Here is a 15,721-nt window from a genome sequence, read left to right on the forward strand (position 1 = left end):
ACAAACATACACACACCCACACACACATAAACATACATATTCCCACACACAAAAATACAGACTCACATACATAAGCATACATGCAAACATATACTTAACTCACATAAGCTCACACACACTTTCACACATACACACTCATTCACACACCCACATGTACTCACACACACATCCTATAATGCTCATCACCCCAGGACATCATATGATGCCTTATTTTCCTCTGAAATGTACCTGAAGCTTTCTTTGTACAAAGCACCAAAAATCTGTAGCAGAAAAACTTTGAACACGTAGGCAAAAACCAAAAGATGCAACCCAAAAGGAAGACCATTCTCGCACTCAACTTTCACATACACATGCGCATCCACACAAGACCTCCTTCGCTGTTGTTTCCAGAAGCTGAGAAAAAGAATCTCGGAAAATTTCCAAAAAGCTGTGCCTCTGCATCAGATCTAGGCTAGGAAAGTAGTACAAAAATCACATTCTGTTTTCACAATTAAATGAGAAAGAGAGAAATCCTGATGAAAAGCAACAAGAAGCAGTGATGCATAAAAGAGGCGACAAGACTCCCGGAGTCCTTTGGGTAAAAGAGTGATGAGGAACCCATGTGAAATGAAAAGGACTCCAACTTTGTGGTCAAAGAGAATTCCCAGGCTTGGCTCACATCAAGAGTCCATCCAATGGAAAGGACACAGTGGACTCAGGAATCCAAGAGAACAGAGTCCAATTATGCAATTTACTAGCACTAGCCTGGTAATTCATTGCCCACTTTGAAGATAAGGAAACTAAGTGAGCATCTAGTCAGAGCAGCGTGGCTAGAACGGCCCAGAGTTGGGCTGCAGGTTTCATGTGCTCTCCACCGTGCTGTAACTGGGCCACTTCATGTGTGTTTCTGTCCCTTGGGACTCCTAAATGAAGTGCAGGACATGGACCATTCATTCCCAAACCTCCAACCCTTAGCATGGTGCCTGGCACGTGGTGGGTGTTCAGCAAATATTTGCAAATAAATAATGAACAAACAAGTGTCATTCAGTCACAACAGGTATATTAAACTCTGGAGCTCAGAGGGAAACAGGATTGAAATGTAGATTCCATTTCATTCTTTCTGAATTTCTCTAGAAACTCCAAGTAAGTGTAGCTGAATCTCTTCCATGACTGGAAACCATTCTTGGACTCTATCTAGATGACACTAAAACATTCCATTCCCTTAGTCCTGAGATATAGGTTGGAGTTTTTCCATCTTTTTGGTCTCATAGATCTTTATCAAATGTAACTCTGAGGTCTGCAAAGACATTATAGGAAATTTTCCCCAAATTTATGCATTCACTTACTGAACAAATATTCATTGAATTCCCTCTGTGTGCCAGGTACAGTGGTATAAGATGGGAATATACAATGGGGAAAAGGGGGGCAAAAAAACAATTTAAGGGCCCTTTGCCAAACTATTTACATTAATTTATTTCATGTCATTGAGATCTTTAAATTCTAGATTATGAAGTAGGCAGTAATGGAGAAAAATGTGTTCATTTAACCTGCAAATTGGTCCATTCCCTAAGTTAAACAACTATATTATCTCAGAGACCAGGCAGCAGCTGATATAGAAAGTTCCCAGATACATATTTACATTCATTTTACAGGTGGTCATGCTATTGATGTCAGGGGTTTAATTTTAGTTCACCTAGTTACAATTTAAAGCCCACCAAGAAATGACCTGGTTTGGAAAATATAATAAGCCATGTTTAATTAAGCACTGTCTATTTTTCCCCAATTCTATAATTTCAGAATTGGCTATAGTCTCTTAAAGAATTATATCTATGGTGAGAGTTAAAATAAACGGAATTTTCTTCCTACTTTAAAAGATTCCCCATTATGGTTCCTAAATGCAAGAAGACATTTCCATTTTTAGATACCTCATTAACAGTACTGTAACTGTCACTCTACTTAGCAGCATGGCAATAGTAATAACAATGAGGATTTGAACATCAGTACATATGATTTTGTGCTAGTTTGCCAGGGCTGTTATGAGAAATACTTCACGCTGGGTAGCTAAAGGCTCACAGTTTGGGAGGTTAGAAGTTCCCAGTCAAGGTCATGCTTTCTCCAAAATCTGTCCATTCTAATGGTGGCAAGCCTCTGTCACGTGGCTTTCTCTCTCTCTCTGGCTTTTTCGGACTGACAGCAACCAAATTTCCTTTGCTTATAAAAAACTATATGCATATGCATTAAAGCTCCCCTGATTCAATATGGCCTCATATAAGTAGACTCTTCAAAGATCCTATTCACAAATGACCCCACGCCTTACCTAATCATAGCATGTTCAAAGGTCCTATTTTCAAATAGGTTCACACCCCCAGGAACGCAGATTAAGACTTGAGCATGTCTTTTTTGGGGGGACGTGATTTGAGCCCCAACAGATTCTAAGTATCTCTATTTCCCATTTTGGAGAACTTAGCATTTAAATACAAAAGATTCTCTCCTTATAGAAATGTACTGTAGCTCCAACCCAGTGTACACATTTCGGATTTGCGATTTTCATAACAAGAGTAGAAAGGTTGAAAAAAAGAATTCTCTTTTCTTCTTAGAAAAAAAAATTGAAAGGTGAAGAGGGAGGAGTAAAAGGGGAAGTGAAGAAGAGAATCAAAACTTTTTCTTAGTGGGTATGGAGTCTTGGTGCTTGAAAAGGAAAAAATACCAAGAACTCAAAAAAACAAAAAGAAGTAGAGAATATTATCTGTCTACCAAAAACAAAATCCATTTTCTGCTTCTTCCTGAGCCTAACTCTGGACTGCATTTCCCAGCCCCCATTGTGGAAGGTGTGCCCTTGTCCAATCCAGTGCAAGGTAGGCAAAATGATGAGAGATATATCCAGGTTTGGGCCTTCAGAGAGTGGACCTACCTCCTCTGTGCTTTTTACCCTTCTCACAAGTGGAAATTTGGACATGTCTGCAGCCCCACTTCAGCCTTGCAGACACCAGCATCTCCACGTGGCAGGAGAGGAGGGAAGGACAGAAAAGTAACTTGGAAGGAACCCGTGTCCTTAAGTAACTGTGGAACAGAGCTCCTGAATCTGGAACATTCTCTTCCAACTGTTACATGAGAGAGAAAGAAACTTCCTTATTCACTATACTGTTGGGGCTCTTTGTTACAGCAGCTTGGCCTTTTGCCCTGACTACTACAGAAAAGATTCTCATAGCATAGATCAGAAAACATATGTATCATCTTCTTCTTTACCAGCTAACATATCATACACAATTTTGCAGAAATCCAAACCTTTGCCAAAACTGGGGACAATGATCCCCCTGGCCTCCAAAACTTTCTTCAGGGAAGCACTTCACAAATAGCTGCACTGATGCCCCTTCGGTGCTCTCTTTGGAAGAGCTGCCACTCTCATTTTAAGGCAGCAGCCAAGGGTTCTCGGGCTTGGGTGCTGCCTGGCGTCCCATCTGAGTGAGGGAAATCTGCTCCACAGTTCAGAGGGTCTGCACCTCCTAACAAGAGGCCAGGAGGGAACTGTGTAGGCACAGTGAAAGGAAATAGACAGGAACCACCAAAATACCTAATACCTTTTTTTCTTTTTTGTATGCTGTATGGCAGGGTCACATTTCACTCTTTTTCCATTTGAGTATCCCATTATTGCAGAACCATTTGTTGAATTTTTGTTTGTTTCTTTCTTTCCTTCTTTTGTTTGCTTGTTTGTTTGTTCTTGGGAAGTGCATGGGCCGGGAATCGAACCTGGGTCTCCCGCATGGCAGGCGAGAATTCTACCACTGAACTCCCCTTGTACCCCCACCCCAATACCTTTTAGCCTCATATATGACAGGGCTGCTTTCACCAACTCTATCATGGATACACTGGAGGGAATTTTGTACAGATGATTATTCATAAAACAATGTGCAGCCTAGCAATGCATTTGACTTATCCCTGAGATGATTTTTATCTTTGACTGGACAGGGTAATAGAGATCAAGGAACCTGATATATTTGTGTTGTGATGGGATTCATGTAAAGGAAATTATTCTCTTAGACCGGCACTGTCCAATATGGTAACCACAAGGTTCTGTGCTAATTACCACGTGAAATGTGACTAGGACAAATAAGGAATGCGTTTTTCATTATACTGCATTTAAATAAATTTAAATTTAAATAAATGTATGTAGAACTTCAGAAGAGTCAGCAAAGTTTTTCTGTACAGGGCTAGATACTAAATATTTTAGGCTCTATTGGCCAGGCAGTTTGGTCATAATTCTGCTACTATAATGCAAAGGTAGCTGTAAACAGTTCCAATAAAACTTTACAAAACCAGGGTGCTGCTCATTGACAAATTTGGAAATATGTTCTATCTTGAGGTGTTCAGGCGGAGAAATAAATTCATAGTAAAGTGCCAGCAACTTAATATATTTCAATATTGGGGTTGCTTTCCCTTTGGTGAGGACCCAGAGAAGAAGGTCCTTTCCCTAGAGGATTTAGTTTCAAATTTCAGCATATCAGACCCTATGGGATTTAGTGGGGGAAAACTTAGACATAGAATGGCTTCTCTCACTCCTGCGCCCACAAACCACCCTCCAAACTGAACCTTCCCGTCCCCTGCGCTCTCCCACCGGTCCTGCCCAGCCACCCTGGGGTGGCCCTGCCACAGCGAGGAGGGGTCTGCCCCCATTGTCCGCTCCCATCCTTATCCCAGCACCATCCAGAAGCGGATGGAAAGAGCACCCTGGCTATTCTGTCTTACAGAATCAAAACTGTCATTTAAAAACTCACCTATCTTGCCACCTTTAATTCGTGCCAAGATTTTTAGATTAAAAAGATAAATAAATAATACCTAATTGTAAAGTAATCATGTTAAAACACTGAATGAAGCTGCATCTGAGCTATAGGGTTTTTTTTTTTTGTCTGTTTGTTTGTCTTTTTTTTTTCTTTTTCCTTTTCTTTTTTTTTTACTATTTTTATTTTTATTTTTTTCTCTATATTAACATTCTATATCTTTTTCTGTTAATTTGCTAGTTCTTTTCCTAAATCGATGCAAATGTACTAAGAAATGATGATCATGCATCTATGTGATGATGTTAAGAATTGCTGATTGCATATGTAGAATGGAATGATTTCTAAATGTTAATTTCTTTTTTTTCTTTAATTAATAAAAAAAAAAAGATAAATAAGTCAAACACTTTGCACCACACGGGAAAGGCAAATCAATACCCTCAGTTTCCCAGAGTCTCTGGGAAGCCACATTTCATTCTTAAATATCACCTCAAAAGCCATAACTGGTGAACACAGGATACACTCCGCCCTGCATGCTGAAAGAGGAGCTTCCGGGGCCAAAGAGCCACTGCGAATTGACCCAGTAACAAAGAATCTGGAGCCGTCTCCAAAAGAAATGCTTTGCAAAATCAGTTTTTTGCTTTAATGTTAGTAAAAGAAACATTTCACTTTAGCTCACCTCTGCATCCTAAAACTGTGCTACGTGCTTTAGTGAAAGGCTTCTTACCCGGCACAAAGGTGGTGGAAAAAATTGTATCTCAGAGAAAAAGTGGTGATTCTTTAAGATCCTCAGGAAAGCACGGCAGGGATCATAAAATCCTCAAAGCTGAATCAGTCATAGCTTCCTTTTGTGGTCATTCCAGGGAAAATTCAGTTTTAACATTGTCAACATTGACAAGCAAATGCTTGCATACATCTTACACTCAGGACAGATTTGAAAACAAAATTAGTGGAAACAACTTCATATATAACTTCTCCTTCCCTTTCTCCTAAACTGAACATTTACAGTTGTCAGCAAAGCATCGCCTTCATGCGCAGAAGTGTCCCAAGGATGGTGTTTCCTTCACATCACGAGGGACAGTGGGATAGCTTGGCTCCCCAGCTTGCTTCCCTGATCCTGGCCACCCTTTCTCTGTCCCTCCTGCCTGTCGGTGCCTCACATTGGCAGAAGCAGCAGTGCCTGCTGGCACCCATGCCCCAAGCCCCACACCACCTTGGTGGGTGGCAACTGCCGGGCTCCTACCAGGCCTAGTTTCGTGGGCATGTCCAGGTAGAGCACCCAGATTCACGGTGTTGGGCCCCCAGTGATGTCACAGTCCCCAATGAGCATGGAGGAAGGGAGTGGGAATCCAGCCCTGCAGACGCCACCCCCTGTTGACACTGTGGCCAAGAGAAAGGAGAGGAACAGCTGGGAGAAAGGAATGGGGGGGAAAAAATGAGAGAAGTCAGCACCTGAAGTAGAGCCACGTGCCCCCATCGGTGTGGGCCCACCTTGAGCCCTGCACTACAAAACCACTTGAGAGTCATCCAGGAAAGTGGGTGCCAACATGGTTCCCCATCACGGGGGTTGTCGGGAATGTTCACGAAGAGTTTGAAGGCCACAGCCCCACCCCCCCACATTTGAATGTAAGCAGAGAACCCCGCCGCCCACCCCCAGCCCTGTATCTGGGGTTAGAAGGGGCACTGGGCACCTCCATGCCCCAATCTCCACCACCCAGTGGCCCCCTCCTCCTCAGGGTCTCAGCCTGCTCTAAGCAATCAAAGAGGGGCCACAGAACGTGTTCTAGCCCCTAGGCAGGGAAACCCATTCTCCACTTCAAGCCCCACAAGGTCCTGTTGGAGCTCCTGGAAGCCCTCCAGTGTTGCCACGGGCAAGAGTTTCCAAAGTGTGTGAAGGATAAGAATTCCCCAGCCAAGGCATGCTATGACCTGAATGTCACTGGAAGCCCAGACCTGGCCAATCTGACCAGACAAGAGGGACCAAGAGCATACTCCAATGCCCACCAGCTCCTAAAGACTATAGTAGCCTTTTGCTTCTGCTTCCAGTTTACAGGTCAATAGTGTGTTATAATCGCTATACTTCCCCAACCCTCTTCCCAGATATAGCAGCAAAAAAAAAAAAAAAAAAAACAACCCTAGCTGAGAATACAGTCAACATTGACCAAATGAACTAGGAGGTTCTCTTATGGTAACTGCTGAGGAAAGCAGGTCACCTTAAACGGACAGGGACAGCCCTGAATTTGAATGAGAAGATCTGAATTCTAGCTCATCATTTTGAGATACTAAGTTTCTTCATATGAATTGAATAATTGAAAGAATGTCCAGCTCTCAAACACTATGATTTTCTTTAAAGATGACCAAATCCAGTATGTTGGATTGGCAAAGTCCTTCGAGAGTAGAATAAAACTGCCCCAATTCAAATAGATTAAAATGGCTAAATTTACTTGTTTTTGAGAGAAATATCAGTACTAATATTAGCGATAATCAAAGAGGTGAAGATACCTAGGAAAGCTATGAGTTTTAATGAGGAGTCAAGAATTAAAGAGTAGGATGTAAACCTCTGCAATTAATTCAGATCTGTATTGTAAAGGAATCCAGTTTATCCTTTGCATTCACATAAGAAAAAGCACTTTGGGAAACTGCTTTAGTAACTTGTCCAACCAGTACAAAAAATTGTTCATTGAGTGAGAGAGAAAATTGCAGTGAAAGTTGAAAATGTGGGGTCCTTCTGGCATGAAGACATGGAGTGCAAACAGATGATTCTCCATGGAAACATGTTTCCAGAGGCAGCCAAGAAGCCATACACACCTTTCAGTGAGACCCCAGGTGATGGATACACTGATGCTGTATCCCCGAATCGGATGAACAACTTTAGAACCCAGTTCTCCTTACATAATACAAAATACATACAAAGGCAACAGGGTTTACTTCCCTAGCTAAAGTGGTTCTTACAGGAGAAAGCTCACTTGTGAGTGCTCAGAAGAGGCTAAAATTGACTTCTTGGGGGAAATTTTCTTGCGGGATCATTTTCTTCTCCAAGCTTCCTTTGAATTCCAGCTGGCGGATATACATGGGGTGGGAAGAGACCAAGAAAACACAAAGACAGTGGAGTCTTAGTCAAAGGGCAAGGCAACTTTGATGCATGCCAAATGCTCAACTAAAGCTTTGAGACCCAACTCATCCCTGAATATTTTTCTTCTAAGACAAGAAAAAGGATCCAAAATCATGGGTGCTTGGAACAGGTAAGTCAAGGCCAAAGGCTCATAGGTCCAGAGGTACCATCATCCTGCAGAGAATGTTCCTGTCACAAAGGACAAGAGACACGGGGATGGAAGGCTGGTGCAGCATCAGGGCTTCTCCCGTCTTTATGTGCAACTCCCAGCACATAGCCTGCTCTTCCTTTTGAGGAGCCTGGGGTTTAGATTACATAAATTAATCCTTACCATCTCAAGCAAGTCCAGAAGTTATTATGTACCAAAGTCATTCCTTTGAATAGGTTGGCATTCAAAAAAAAAAATCATGATCTTGTTAAGCTATCGGTTATAGCCATCAGAAACCAAAGAATTCAGAATTTATCTTGTTGACACAAGCTGGCTGATTTAAAGGCAATTTAAATCTAGAATATTCCATTTCATTATTTCAAACCGATTTTCAGTTATTCTTAAAAAAAAAAAAAGCATATGTGTGGCAGAACTCTTCATAGATTGAATAAAGATTGATTTTGTGCTGGAGTAATGTTCAAAAACTTTAAATATTTTTGGAAATCTCCAGACATATCCTTGAGACTGTGAGGGGCCAAGCACCCACATGAATCAAGATGTTGAGTACTAGGAGAGGTTTAAGAGATATACTTAGATAACTAAATTCTTTATAGGGGATAAGATGTCATTTAAAGTGGCAGTACTTTAATTTGAGTTATTTGAGTACAAGCAAGAAAATGCTGTATACCTAGTCATATCTGCTATCTGGGAAAACAATATCTGAAATATGTTTACCAATACAGTTGAGTTTTCTGAGCCGTGGCAGAATGAGTATCATTTCTAAACAGTCAACTAGTTCAGCCTTGGGGAGAATTTTTAATAAAAAAAGATTTGCTGTTTGTTTTGTATTTAGTATGCATGTTAATGTGTTTTTGAAGAGTCTAAGGGCTGAGGACGATTTGAATAAACTTTTCAGAAGAGTTCAATGTACACAAACTCTTCATTAACAAGAGCAGAAATCTCCCTTGAGATAAGATTTGGATTTCAAAAATGTGATTTTTATTATATGTGGAGCCAAAACACATTAGGAGCACATATCAAGTTATAATAGAGACACAGGATTTGAAATCTTAGTATTTGCCATAAACAGTTCACAGTACACTCTTCAAGAATAGATCAAATAAATAAAATGAGGACAGCGTGGAGCTGTATCATCATCAGAAAAGGTTGTCCAAAGAACTTTTTACTATAACTGAAAGTTTCCATGGAAGGTTAATTATCCAAAATATAAGTAATTCTAAGTATAATGTCTTTAAAAAGCATGAACCTATGTCTGGGAATAGCTTGGGGATCCAATCCACTTTTTTTCTTTATCCAATCCACTTTTGATATTTATCAAACACCCCTTTGTACAAACTGTACCAAACACTGAAGGACAGGAAGTTTTATGTTATACGTTCAAGGAGTCTGTGTTTCCTAATGGAACCAACAAGTAGAAGTGATAAATATACAATGGATAAATAGATGATAGGTAGGCAGGATAGGTGGATGGATGGATGATATATAGAGTAGATAGATAGATAGATAGATAGATAGATAGATAGATAGATGGATGGATGGATGGATGGATGGATGGATGGATGGATGGATGGATGGATGGATGGATGGATGGATGGATGGATGGAAGGATGGATGGATGGATGGAAGGATGGATGGATGGATGGAAGGATGGATGGATGGATGGATAGATGGACAGACAAATAGATAGATAGGTTATATACATGAATAGGCAGAAAAACAGCTACTATTGTAAGCAGAGTGAAAGATTCGAAAAACGCCAAAATTCCTCAAGAATCATGATATCATGCCTGTAAAGCAGACACCAGACTGGGTCCAAGCATTATCTCATTTGATGCTTGCACAGCTTTGAGAGGTCCACGCTATTAACCTCCTTTTACAAATGAAGGGGATAAAGAGTAGGGAGCGTAAGCAAGTGCACGTGGCTGAGAAGATCTGGGATTGGCGCACAGACCCAGAGTTCTGTGCCAATCCCAAAGGTCTTCCCAAAACCGAGAAGGGTTAGGGTTAGGGCACTCGGGTAGCCACAGAGTCAGCAAATGTACTAGATAGAGTTCAGAGAAAGGTAAAGCCGGGACATCTTCATGTACAAATCTGGCAGATTACATTAAAAGATTGCCTAATGTCAAACCATTCTGCAACACTGGTACAGAAGTGTATATGTATTTTTTTTTAATTCTAATAGTTTTAGTTTTCTAATATTTTATTTAAGATCATGCTCATAATTGACATTGGCCTATAATTTTGCTTTGTGTTACTGTACTTGTACAGTTCTGTTATCAAGGTTTTATTCTAACCTCCTAAAATGATCTGGGGAGTTTCCCTCTTTTTCTACTCTTAGGGCTTATCTGTATTTTAGAGATATTATAAACTCGGCCATGTCTGGGCCTGCTTTCTGGGGGAAGTGGCGATGAGGCCAGGGAAAGGCTGTAGATTATTAACTTGAGTCACTTCTTTTGTTGATTATAGACGTATTCAGGCTTTCTGTTTCATCCATTTTTGTAATTTGCTTTTCTAGGAAATTGTCCTAATTCTCTGAGTTTTCAAACGTATTGTCACAAACTTATCCATCATATTCTCTTACATGTTTTTAAATTTTCATCAGTGGTTATGTATCCTTTCTTCTCCCTTCATCCTCGGCAATTCTGGCCAGGGGCTGCTTTATCACTCTTTTCAAGGAACCAGCTTTCAGTTTGTTTAATTTTCTATATAACTTTGTTTTCTAGCTCATTAATTGCTATTCTTATCTTTATTACTTCCTTCCTCCGCTTTCTGCTTGCTCTGCGGTTGTTTTTCTGTTGTATTGTTTTGAGCACTTAGTGTGTGAATTTTCAATCTTTCTCATTTTCTAATATATGCTAGTAAAGACTACAAACTGCTTTTAAAGTATCATCTGGGCTGTACCCTGCAGGATTTTTTCTTTTTCTTTTGTTTTGTTTTTCAAAACTCCGCAGAGCTACACAAAATTTCTTCTTGAGTTAATTGAGTTTCTAGGGATTAATGAAAAAATCTTGAGGGGAAATGTATTTCTTTTTATCCTTTATTGTAAGTATTGCATCGTAAGAAAAATGTTCTTTTGAGTTAAGTGCTTTCTGATTTCTTCTGAATGAGAGGCCTTTTGCATATTACATAGCTTTTCATATTTTATGTTTAGAGATCCTTTCATTAATGTATACAGGAAGCACACTTTCAAACATCTAATCTCAGGGTTGCTATGCATAGGAGTGAGTTATAGAGGGAGGTTTCAGAATGTTTTTTTTTCTCTAGAGGTCATTTGAACAGAGTAATTTTTCATTTGGATGTTTTAGGTATAATCCAGTGAAAAGGAGATAGAGATTTCTAACACTTTAATCACTCTATAGATTTTAATTTGTAGACTATTTTTATTCCTGTGCAAATTCAATTGTTTCACATTTTATGTTTTTTTCATTGTTATAATGTTTAATTTTTATTATGGAGGATTTCAAATATTTACAAAAGCAAACATTGGTTCATGTTGAATGAATCCTTCCGGAGTGTTCCTAGTTCAACATCATCTGCAAATAGGGCCTTTTAATTTGTACTTTTTGGTGATAATTTCCCTGGTTATTTTTAAATAAAAATCCATGTGCAAGTCTTCTTTCTTTTCCTTAAAGACAAAAACCGTATTTTAACTTTGTGTCATGCATAGGAAGTGCTCAACAAAATCTGGTTGAATTTTTTTTTTTTTTTAAGTTCCAAATGACCACTGGAAGCAGCCCATTTTTTTTTTTGCCAAAATACAACCTTTACTTCATGGACAGTTAAAAATACTTTAAAAATTACAAGTGGTTTTTCTGGCTGCAGTTGCCATATTTGAACGTGTTGCCTGGTTGAAGGAGCACCATTTTAGGAGGTATAAATAAGTCAGCTGCCTATGAAAGACCTTCCTGCTTTGTCCTCTCTCTCTGCCACAGGTCCTTGCCTTCCTACTTGTTTTTCCGAGGTTCCGTATGCGCGCTCCAAGGGAGAAAGCAGACCAAACCTCAGCGGCCTCACTGCAGAGCTCAAGAACAGCACCACGGAGCCTAGGCAGGAAAAGTTGTTGCCACACGAAGGTAAAGATTCCAACGCCTTCTGACTCTGCCACTCTTGGCTCAACTGTTTCTAAGAATAGCGCGAGCTGTGGAAAAAAATACATCCTGGCACCAAGACACTGGTCTCTAATTGTCTCCAGGCTTTAAAATAGAAACAAGCAGAAAAGGAAGCGCCCCTGGAAGAGCGCTCCAGGCCTGGCCACCGGGAAGCCCCAGGAGGGGGGCTGTGATGCTTGCTTGCTCCCAAAGAGACTGATTCACGTGGGCGCACACCCGGGGCGCCCCCCCACCCCCACCCCGTGACTTGTATCACCAGGAGCCTTGGGTTTCCAGGACAGAATCTCACATCCAAAGCAGGCTGGGTCTTACCCTGAGATTCTCTCTGCGCCTCTGAGGGGGATGGGGGTGGGGGTGGGGGTGGAGGGGACAGGAGGGGTTTCCCTCTCCCAAAAGTTAGCTGTTGGCCAACTGCACCTCTTTCCATTTCATTTCCCTAATCTTGAATTTGGTGGGCTGGTTCCTTTTCCGATTTTGCAAATGTTTCCCTGTCCTCAAAAACAAAGTCAGTTTCCACCAGGGACGCCCCCAAGCCTTGAGGTCCAGTGATTGAGCTTCCATTCCTTGGCTGGTCAGTCCCCACCACCCCACCCCACCCTTGTGACATGTGATTGGGGGTGAGCGCACTCCTCATTATAAACAGCAAGCGCACAATTGTGTTTTTTCAAATTAAGGTGCAACCTTAGAACATTAGGTTTCTTACTAGAAACAAATTCTCAGACTAAGGAATGCTTCTGAATAAAAATTCTGCATGCAGAATTTCAAATAATCCAATTCCAGTCTCCATCCATTCAAAGATCTTTTTCCTATTAAATTAATCATTTAGTGAAAATAGTTTTTGCTCTGTGCAAACTTTCTAGTATCTATGACATTACTCTTAGTTGAAACATGACATATACCACACCTCAGCTTCTCTAGCCCCAATTCCTAGACAAACACACAATATAAAAGAGGTTGTTGGATCTGAGGCACCCCGAAACCCAATGCCAGTTCTTCATGGGATTATTTCAGTGATTAACTGTTGACCCAAGAAGAAAAGAAAATATTGAAAACAGGGTTCTTTATTCCCAAGTGTATTATATTCTATAATGTGTGGAAATGGCTGTTTCATGCAGAGATGCACATACAGCAAAAAAGCAGAACTTAATAATATGACTGTCTCCCCCACATGGCCCCAAACTCTAACAGCATTGCCCTCTTGGCCCTTCCAAGCCAACTATAGTTTAAGATCTCAGAGTAGTATAATCAAATCGAAAGAATTCTGCTTTAGAAACACATAGAACCAAAGAAACCCAATACCAGAGGGAGACAGACCCAGGAATGAGGATTGCCCCCCCAAACTGACAGCCTTATCTGCCCCACCCTAGAAGGTACCAGAGCATCATCAGTTATGCTGCTCCTAATTCAGAAATCTTTGAACTTGTCATTGTATACGGGAGGGGGGGGACAACTCCATAAATATTTGTTGAATTGATTGGAACTACTGTTCTCAGCTGATTTCCATCATTCACCTATTGCTTAACACTCTGTACCACCAGCGACCACCCATCACTTGGTCCTTCTCTTGCCCATGTTTGCCAACAAGGCTTATATCTCAGCACAACAGCCCAACTCACCTTCCAGACCAGAGCCTGCCTAGGCTCCCCACCCTGACATCACAGGACAACCTCAGTTTAGACTCAAGGTTTGCCTCTCTCTCTCTCTCTCTCCACCAGGCCACAACTCTTAGTCTACCCACAGCAACCCGTAACCTAGCCATGACATTTAGGAACAAGGAAGGGAAGGATGGAAAAGGAAGTCACACCTGTCCCAAGCTCTACAACAAGCATCGTTTCCATCCCTTACACATGTTCTCTCTTTAATTCTGTTTCCAAAGAGCATTGGAGCCTGGAGAGATGAAACTACCACTTTTGAGCCCCTGAATCAGGAGAAAAACTCAAGCACCAAGGTTCCAAGGGTCTTCACAAGAAGACACGTGTGGAAACACTGAACTATTCCCTTAAATCAGTGAGTGATATTTAACTGTGGGTCTGGGAATTGATGACTATCCATAATGAAATTTTACCTATCCACAGGGAAATGGGAAAAATAAAGCTGAAATATTCTATTTCAAGGCCCATCCTTTGCTCTGATACTGTACAGGAACCATGTCTTAGCATGGGAGAAAATCATCTCCTATTGCAAAAACTGCACGTAGTCAAAATTACCCCTCAAAATCCCTTAAAAAGCACCAAAATGAAGTTCAATATACCATTTCTTAATGAACCCAATCACAGCCAATTTTTCCTACAACGTTAGAAAGATCACTAGTTCTATGGTTGAGTATACCTGAAGGAGTATACACATGCTAGGAGAACAATGGAACATCACATCAGCCCACCCACATTCTTTTGTCTTTGTTTTTTGAGCATTTGTGGTTAAAGTGCCGTCACATATGTTAAATGGATGTATGACATTTTGTTCTTCCAAATTCTTCCTCGTTTTATTTTCTTTTTGATGAAAAAAAAATCCTTCCATGAAATATGGTAAAAGCAAGTAATAATTTTTTTATAAAACAGCGTTGAAAAAATTAGAAGTTGGCAATCTTGTATCAATCTCCAAACTCTTTTAAAGGATACTTGTTTATGGAAGTCAGAAATCTGAACTGATGATCATAAAATTAATATCAAAATAGTTAAGTAGGTGCCATATAAAACAGAAAAAAATATTTGCAGCCAATATCCTCAAGGCCAAATCTGGATTCTTAAAGAAACTATCCAAGAAAAGTACTGAATTTAAATACCATTACCTTTAACCTTTTCTTCTAACTTTCCATGGTTCTTTCTTACAATGTAATTGAAAATTTAACAAAAGGACACATGAATATCCCACATTCCAAATCTCTCCCCACTCCAACAGACTTGCTCTTCTTCTCCATTTCATCCAAAGGAAATGCCCTTTCTGCTTACTCAGGCCAAGTACCTTGGAGTCATCCTTGTATCTTCTCTTTCTCTTTCATGCATTTCCAATCCAATAGTGAATCCTATCCATTCTTCCTTCAAACTGTATGCAGATTCTGACTATCTTCAACCATCTCTAAGTCACAGCTGTTGCCTGGTTTATTCCAACAGCTTCTTAATTAGCTTTCCTGGTTCAACCCTGTCCTTCTTAGTGCAGAGTCCTCAACCCAGCTCCCAGAATTATCTTTCTACTAATTCTTTAGCTGCTCAAAACTCTCAAGTGCTTCACAAGGGACTTAGAACCAAAGGTTGTCATAAAACTTTTAGAAGAAACTACAGGAAAATATCTTATAAAACTTGTAATAGGAGGCAGTTTCCTAGATCTTACACTGAGAGCACGAGCATTGAAGAAAAAATAGATAAATGGGAACTTCTCAAAATTAAACACTTTTGTGAATCAAAGAACTTTCTCAAGAAAGTAAACAGGCAACCTATGTAACGGGAGACAATATTTGAAAACAACATATCAGATAAGGGTCTAGTATCCAGAATATACAAAGAGATTGTTTAACTCAACAAGAAAAAGACAAGCAACCCAATTACAAAATGGGCAAAAAACATGAACAGACACTTCTCAGAAG

At 40.3% G+C, this 15,721-nt stretch overlaps 1 long non-coding RNA gene across 2 annotated transcripts in view; it reads left to right on the forward strand.

Annotated features, from left to right (window-relative positions):
- Positions 1 to 15,721, forward strand: part of LOC143688211 (uncharacterized) — a 95,907-nt gene that overhangs the window by 15,175 nt on the left and 65,011 nt on the right. Inside the window, exons 2-3 of one of the 2 annotated variants that reach the window (XR_013177882.1) lie at positions 11,965 to 12,105; positions 14,018 to 14,148. This is a non-coding gene — a long non-coding RNA (uncharacterized LOC143688211). Of the gene's footprint in view, positions 1 to 11,964; positions 12,106 to 14,017; positions 14,235 to 15,721 lie in introns of those variants that run through there. The other variant, XR_013177881.1, reaches the window with a different exon arrangement.

The sequence above is a fragment of the Tamandua tetradactyla genome, chromosome 1 (assembly GCF_023851605.1).
Source record: "Tamandua tetradactyla isolate mTamTet1 chromosome 1, mTamTet1.pri, whole genome shotgun sequence".
Classification (NCBI taxonomy): domain Eukaryota; kingdom Metazoa; phylum Chordata; class Mammalia; order Pilosa; family Myrmecophagidae; genus Tamandua; species Tamandua tetradactyla.